Below are 8,956 nucleotides of genomic sequence, written 5' to 3' on the forward strand. Positions count from 1 at the left end.
GTTCTAATGTCTGTCATAATCCCTCATTTGAAATAATCAAAAGAAGAAGATCGCACAAAGGAATGGGCTAGACATGGGAAGATTTATAGTCTTTGTTTCTGCTTTGGCACTGATCAGTTCTGTGAGTGTGGGTACACAATTAAGTCTCTGGCCTCAATGGTCTCCTCAGGACTGATGGTGTTACTGGTTTCTTATTTGCCTGGGTTGTGGTAAAGCTTAAATTGCTGGTGGCTAGTCTTTGGGATTTAAAAAAAATCCCATAGGAATTAGCGGAAAAAAAAATGGCCCCGGGGGCTGTTTGGATAATGTAAGGACGTCTAACTTATCATTGTAAGCTACAATTATTATTATAAATCAAAATATATATGAAATGATGCACTAGAAAAGCAATAAAGAGCAGGGGATAAAATAGCAGAAAGTATCCATAAATTAACCATCTATATTTGGACAGAAGTCAACGGTATTATTTGAATGTGCATGTCTACTTTTTTGGCAAGCCCCCATCTGATATCATAGGGTAATCATGAGTGTTTATAAAGATGTAGCTGATATTATGAGATTGGACTATGAATGGCTCAATACAAAACCAAGGAAGAAGTCTGCAGGATTACAAAGACTTGTACTGAACATACACATCTTGAAAATATATATAATATTATTATGCCCCTCTAGTAACTACAGGGCTTCAATATCCCACAGAGGCAGGGGGCCTTGGAAATAAACATAAATGTGATGAGAGATAAAACATTTGGGGGAAAAAATCAAGAGCACTGACGCCTACATGGCTTCTTTTACTCTCCTTTAAACAAATGACATTCTGGCAGTAATCAGAGCTTTCTCCTGTCTGGAAATGGAGGCAACTTTCAGTTCTAAGGTTCTATATTACTACCTTGGAATTAAACAGTGTCTTTTCCCAAAAGGACTTAGTTCCTTGTTTCTGCTTTTCTGAAAGTTCTGAGAAAGTGTTTTTCTAACGACCCTCACCACCTTTTCTCCCCACAGGGAGAAAAGAGACAAAAATGACCAAATATTTCTCCCCCATTCCTTGTTTTTCATAAGTATGCACTGGAGCTGGGCAAGAAACCCTACTATTATACCCAAGTCAGTGTATAACAATATAATTATTTTAAAAAATACTTTTCAAGGTTATATTTTTAAGCCTTTGCTGTCAGTGATCTCCACTCTGCTTTGTCTGAGAGTTGGAAATTAAGAAAATAACAGATGATTTAAATTTTTTTTCAGAATTTATTTTTAGAGAGAGGTGAAGGAGGGAGAAAAACAGGGAGACATCAGTGTGTGGTTGCCTCTCGCATGCCCCCTACCGGGGACCTGGAAACCCAGGTATGTGCCCTGACTGGGAATCAAACCAGCAACCCTTTGGTTCATAGGCTGGCACTCAATTGACTGATAATGGTGGGGCCTTGGTCCAACAGAATTATTACCCTTATAAGAAAAGACACCAGAGAGCTTGCCGTGTGTGTGTGTGCACGCTGAAGACATCTGTCCATGGTATTTTTGCTACAGCAGCCTGAGTTGACTAGTTTTACCAGTCACGCCTTCTAGTAGGAGAAGCTCAGGGAGAAAGAGAGATTGCATTACAGGTATCATTCATCACTTTAAAATATTGAGGACTCATAAGTACATCTGCCTTTCAAAAATCACCTGTATTTCTACCACTATTATTTTGATATTGCTATTTAGACACCAACAAAAAATCACTTTGACAGCTAAGAAATCCTGAGGATATATTTCTGAATTGTTCATTCCAGGCTCTATATTATTTTCTAAATGCATCTTCATTTGCTTATTTTTCCCATTCCTTGAGTAGTCAATATTGTACCTTTTACCCTCATTATCTAAAGATATTTGAACCACAATGAGAAATGACTATTTTCCTTCATTTGTACCTTCAGTTTTCATAATTTCCTGCCTATTCCAGAGCTATGTCTTCTGCCTAGATTGTGTTGCCCTTCATTCTCTACTTGGAGAATTCTACTTATTTTTGAAAGTCCAGCAAATCCTACCTTCAGTGTGAGATCATCCTTCAAATTCAGTTATCCTTGTTTTATATTTCCACAATAATTTAATCAGTCCTCTTGTGTAGTACCTACATTAGGCTTCAATTTATAGTAATTTGAGTTTCCTTCACTATACTGTAAACATGTTCTTTATTTTTTCAACCCCCAGAGGGTACAATAATTCATTATAATGAAGTAAGTGATTAATGATAAATACTTGGTGAATGAATGTACATATGAAGGAATAAACCACATATAAGCTACTGAAAACAATAAATGTGCCCATACAACTTCAGTTTCCTTTTCCTGTTTTTCATTAATATATCCTTGAGTTTTTTCAAACATCAGATTTTTTGTTTATAACCAATGAGACATGGTTCTCCATCAACTAGTGTCTATAAAGTAGCATCTTACTTTTTATGTCGTAGGTACAAGTAAATGTTTTAAGAAGCCTAATTTGTTTCATTTTATGGGGGGAAAGTAGAGAATAATGATTATTTTAAGGGTCACATTCAAACATAATTACTGCTGGAAGACTTTTTTCTAAAAAAAATCTATATTCTTTGTCTACTCTCACTGTCTTGGCCATAAATATTACAAATGCAACAAAATTAGGCAACTAAAACTAAACTCTATAAGTCAGGAATGAAACTTTGTATCTTTGTTGGGATTTAGAGACGTCAACTTTCACAATTAGCTAATGACATTTTCTACTTGCTGGGTTTGCTATGTACCACATAGTATACTATTATTTTATGGCTGCTATTCTAAGAACATCATGTACAGAATGGTTTAAGCCTTTCTCACTTAATCTGTTTTAACCTCATATATCGATCATCAGTAAGTCAGGGAGGGTCAGCCAGCTAATCATGAGATGCAAGCAAAGTTCTACCAACTCATATTACTTAATTTCTGAATAATTAACATCATGATATGATTCACTAAGGACATGATTCGGGGGCATCACCAAATACAAATTTACTCAACAGATGATTTGCCATATGGTTTTGTATTCTTCCACGATGAATAATGTCCATATGATTGATCAGAAGTCATAGAAGCACTTCATATTTACTCAATTCTCACTAAATGAGTAATATGTAATTTTATAACTGAAGCCATATTTACATCAGTCATCCTCAAAAGGAACCAGGGATGCACATAGCCATCCTTTCATGTGTATTTTATTAGCTATACTGTGTTCAGGCAACATGACTTTTTAACAAAATATATTAGCTTCTAATAAATTATCTATAAATGGTGGTAGTTACAGTTTAATTAGGCACAGCCTTATCACTGCTCTGACTAATAAAGTCTTAAGAACCATTTCAAATATTCATTAAATGTTAAAATGAAATCTTTTTGTGTGTGTGGAAAGCTGTTGAATGGCCTGGAGCAATAAGGAAAACAAAGCAAAAACAGCACTTTACAGGCCGCACAGATTGAAAACCAAATAATGAAACCGTCCCCGTGTCAATTTCAAAATACTTTTAAATTGTCTCAACATGAAAACATAAATGATTTTGAAAAGAGAACTTATGAAGAGAAAGCCTTTAAACTGGAAAGTTTTACCCTGTAAAACTAAACTAAACTAAAATCTAAAGTAAAAGTAAAATCACTTCTTGCTCTGAAGTTATTTCAGAAGAGAAATTTTCCGAAGGAATTTGTGAGCGAAATACTGATAATGCGGCACAGGTCTTGCCATTTGCTTTCTTTTTACAGGGAACAGATTAATTCCACCTCTTCTACCAACTAAACAAATCCAAAAAAAATACACAAAACAAGATACTGGGAACAAAGGACTCACTTGTTTGAGACAGAGAACAAAGAAATTACGTCCAATGAATGTTGGGCAGAACATTGGCCAGGGGGACAGATTTCAGCCACAGCCTGGGGGTCTCCAGGGAGAGATGAAACAGACAACCTGAAGGTATCGACGCTAGGACAGTTCACAGGACAGTGTATTGGAGACAGAGCTGCACAGAAAGACAACACTGCAGGGAGTTCCTCTCCAGTGTTCATTTGGGTATCATATTACTTTGTTTACTCCTGATTTTTATATTTTTGAGTGTGTATCTCTGTATACTTTTCAGAGAGGTCACTATGGTTATTGTAATACTACTAGGCCATAGAAAAAGAAGGAAATCTTAAATCTTACCCTTTGTGACAATATGGATGGACCTGGAGAGCATTATGCTAAATGAAATAAGTCAGTTAGAGGAAGACAAAAAGCATATGATCTCAGTCACATGTGGAATCGAATGAACAAATGTAACTACCAAGGAAAATAAAGACATACTCATAGATGGAGAGCAGATGACAGGTAGTGTGGAGGGGAGCTACACGGTGGAGGGATCAAGCAAAAAGGAAAAAAAGACTAGTGGACATGGACAACAGAGTGGAGTATAAGGGGACTAAAAGGTAACATAAAAATACATAATAAGATTAAATTTTTAAAAAAGGAATAAGCAAAATTGTAAGAAGTAACAACTATTAGGGAACTTGACTTACCAGAGCTGCCAATCTGATCGCCCTGTTCAGCCCTTCCAGGCATACCACAGGATCCCCCACTCCCCTCCGTGGTGTTCCCTGTCCTCTACTCTATTCCCCTCCTGGAACCCCCCTTCTTTCCACCTTCTCCATTCCCCTCCACCTGCCATGCGCCTCAATGGTCCCTCCCACCTTCCACCCTCTCATGCCCTTCAGTGGTCCCTCCTGCCTTCTCCCACATTCCCTTCCGCTAACCTTTCTGCCCCTCCAGAACCCTGCACTATCCTCCACTCCACCCCATCCCCTTCCATCTTTTTTATTCTCCTTCAACCCCCATTCCCCTCCATGGTCCCTCCCACCCCCCATCCCCTCTCATTCTGGCCCCCTCTCTACTCTGGCCTTACCCCCACGGACTTTCTGACATGAGCAGCAGGCCCTTGTGACGTCACAGAGCATACCCTGCCCTGCCCACACAGAGTGCACAGCAGGGCCGAGGGCTGAGGCAGGCGGCCTGGCAGGAGGAGTTAGTCCTGTCGTGCATGGGGTGGTGTGTCCACGGGCAGCACAGCCTCGGGGCTCAGGCTCTGAGCAACAGACCCAGTGATGGAGGGGTAAGAGATAGAGGAGCCAGGGACCAGTGGCACACAGGTGAGCAGTAGCCCCTCAGGTCCTGCAGGTCTAGGTGAGTCCCCAACTTTTCCTTCTGCCCACCGTCCTTGTCCCCCAACACCCCCACCACCACCCCATGGCCTGGCTACAGCCTTCTTACCTACCCACCAACCTGGGGGTGGCTGCCCCTCTAACCCTGGCTCTCTTAAGCCACACCCACCCTAACCCATGGTCACCCCCCCCCCCCCGGCCCCGACCTGTGGTCCCCTCTTTGTCCCTACTAGGATATCCAGGCCATCTCCGCTCCCTTGGACACATCCACAGCTCTGAGGCAACTACACAAGGAACTGACAGACATCACCAATGATCCCCCTCCCTGTGCTCTGCGGGGCCGGTGGACGATGACATGTTCACATGGAAGGAGACCATCATGGGTCCCGCCGACAGCCCCTATGAGGGAGGTGTGTTCTGCCTAACATCCAATTCTTACGCAACTACCCCTTCAGGCCCCCGCAGATTTACTTCACCACCCCGATCTACCACCCCAATATCAACTGGAGAGGCTACATCTGTCTGGATATTTTCAGGTCCCAGTGCTCTCCCATCATGACCATATCCAAACTCCTGTTGTCCATCAGCTCCATGCTCTGTGACCCCAACCCCAATGACACCTTTGTTCCCTCCATTGCCTGGATGTACTTAAAGGACAGGGACAGCTATAATACCATGGCCTGAGCCTGGACTAAGTATGCCATGTGAGTGAAAAGTAAATGATAAACCATCACGTCAATAAAACACCTGCCTGTAGAATCTGCTTTCTGACTGCTCTTTGGGAGGGGGCATTGTTTCCCCATCTTGCATGTGCCACATCTGTGTGTGTGGAGGTGGGGGAGGCAGGGAGAGGGGCAAGGTCAAGGGATGGGTGAGTGGGAGAGAGGCCAATTTTCATGAGCATTTTACTGAAAGCCTTCTTTCCTGCTTCAGGATGGGAAAGCAAGGTGGTGGGCTTAGGGTGAGGCCTTTAGAACTGACAATGGGGAAGAAAAAGTGGATGAAAACTAGAAAGCTCATTAGGTATCTATTTTATTCTGAAGAACCTGTGTCTTCAGGTGTGTTGCTTTGGCCAGGGTGACTAGTAACTCGCATCCTTTACTTTGAGGCCTACATTGAACTGGACAAACATCAAGTGGATGAGGAGTAACATAAAATGATGTGTTTTGTTCCCAGAATTCTCCAGCCCCAACCCTTCAATGACCACCTTTTGGACCAGTCTGCCTCCCTCCACAATCTTGGTTTCACTGCACTTCTCAGGACACACCTCTTTGCAATAGCTAATATGTACAAGCCTCCCAGGTACCCATCAGTAGATGAGTGGATAAAACAACTGTGGTACATGTACACATGGAATAGTACGTGCCTGTAAAAAAGGAAGGAAATCTTACCCTTTGGGACAGTTCTCCAGATGAATCTGGAGAACATTATGCTCAGTGAAATAAGCCAGTCAGTGAAAGACAAATACTGTATGATCTCACTCATGTGGAATCTAATGAACAAAATTAACTGATGAACACAGTAGAAGGAGAGGTATGGACATATGCACCAGACAGCTGTGGGGGGAGGGGATGGATGAGAGGAGGGGAAGGGATGAAGCAAACACACATACGCATCTACATAAAACACACTGACACAGACAACAGTGTGGTGACAGGCAGAGAGAAAGGGGGTGGGAGGGTGTGGGTGGATGGAGATGGGCTGAGGGGGATAAATGGGGAAGGAGGTAGAATTTGCTCTGGGAGATGGGTGCGCAGTGCAGGCTGCAGGTGATGTTTTGCTGAGTTGTACACTTGAAACCTGTATGGCTTTGTGGATCAATATCACTCAGAAAGTTCAATCAAAGTAAATATATAATTTCATCTATTCATATCAACTTTTTAGTATGTTGAGTATAGAAATATCACTTCCATTTAGATTCCTTTACCTTCCGCACTTTACATATCATTGACCTTATATAATTTATATAACTCATGGGAAAGCCAATAGTTCATTTATGTATCTCTATTTCTACTCTTTCAATTGTTCTTCCTTCCTTCCTGGTGCTCCAAAAGCATAGCTTTTATTATTTCCTCCCTTTTTAACAGACTATTTTTAGCCTCCAAGTGTAGGTGCGCCAGAGACAAATTCTTCTAGTTTCCCTTCATCTGATGTCTTTATTTCTCCTGTATCCCCAAAAGATAGTCTCACTGAATTTGGGATTCAGGATGAACAGTTCTTTTTTTAATAAAAATTATATATTTACTTGTTTATTTATTTAAATATATACATATAAAATCTGTAATTAAATTACTGTATAGTTGATATGCAATATTATTTCAGGTATACAGTATAGCATTTCAACATTTATACATCTTGCGAGATGCTCACCACATGAAGTCAAGTAGTCATCTTCTGCCTTGCACCCATCCTTCCACACCTCCTCTGTCAACCCTCAGTCTGTTCTTTGTTTCTATGAGTCTGTTTTTGTCTCATTTGGCTTGCTTGTTTGTTTTGATTTTTTAATTCCACATTATAGAGAAATCCTGTGGTATGTGTCTTTCTCTGTGAATACCCTAAAAGATCGTCCATGTTGTCGTAAATGGCAGGATTTCATTCCATTTTATTGCAGGGTACTATTGTATTGTGTACATACACCACATCTTGTGTGTTCATTCATCTATGGCTGGACACCTGGGTCACTTCCACATCTTCGCTAGTATAAATAATGCCACACTGAACACAGTGGGGTATGTGCATATATGTATGTGTACATATATATATATATATATATATATATATATATATATATTCATATACATATGTAATTTAGTACTTTCATTTTCTTTAAATACTAAGAATAGTAGTTGCTGAGTTGTATGGCAGTTAGTTCCCTTTTTAGTTGTAGAGGACCCTGCATATCTCTTTCCACAGTGGCTACAGCAGCCTGCATGCCCCCCACCCAAAGTGCATGAGGGCTCCCCTGTGCCCACAACCTCGCCAGCACGCATTGTTTGCTGCCTTGTTGATAACAACCATTCTGGCTGGTGTCCTGCTTCCACACCAAGACAGTTGACACACTCTACTGTTTGTTTGTCTCCACGATTTATGACGAGAAACCCTCTGTCGTTGGGACTCACGTTTTCCTATCAGCAAGGAGTCATTGGTTTTCTGGCTGCTCTCAGGATATCTTTTGTCATTAGTTTGTTTTCCTTTTCAGAAGTTTCATTATTATGCGTGAATTTTTGACATTATCCTATTCAAGTTCACTCACCATCTTTAATCTGTAAGTTACTGGGTTTTTTTCACCAAGTTTGCAATGTTTGAAGCCAGTATTTCTCTGTACACTCTTTCAGCCCCTCTTCCCCTCTTTTGGGGGGTTCAAATGATATAAATATTGGATCATTTGTTACTTTCCCATAGGATTTTGATGCTTTCTTATTTTTCTAGTCTGTTTTCTCTCTGTTTTTCAGAATAGGTGAGTTCTATTATCTGTTCTCAAGTTCACTGGCTCCTTTTTAAAGTCTATTAGCCAAAGAATTTTTCTATGGCATTATATTTTTGCTGTTCTACAATTACCATTTTGTTTTTTAGAACTTTTGTCTTTTCCAAAAATATTTGACTTTTCATTTGTTTCCAGAGAATTTGTAATTTACTGCTGCAGTATTTTTTGACTATCAAAAATTGTCAGAATTTACTACCTGACTTCGTTACCATAACAAATTCAGCAGAAAAAAAAATAGGGAAAACAAGACATGTTTAAAATTTTGCAATTATTAAGCCTGAAGATAAACCAAATAAGGAACACA

General features: G+C 40.3%; 1 pseudogene; it reads left to right on the forward strand.

Annotated features, from left to right (window-relative positions):
• Positions 1-5,508: 5,508 nt before the first annotated feature.
• LOC118980699 (ubiquitin-conjugating enzyme E2 D2B-like) lies at positions 5,509-5,876 on the forward strand (annotated as a pseudogene).
• Positions 5,877-8,956: the final 3,080 nt, after the last annotated feature.

This window comes from Sturnira hondurensis, unplaced genomic scaffold, assembly GCF_014824575.4.
Source record: "Sturnira hondurensis isolate 20B ecotype Veracruz unplaced genomic scaffold, ASM1482457v3 Scaffold0022988, whole genome shotgun sequence".
NCBI classification, from domain to species: Eukaryota; Metazoa; Chordata; class Mammalia; order Chiroptera; family Phyllostomidae; genus Sturnira; species Sturnira hondurensis.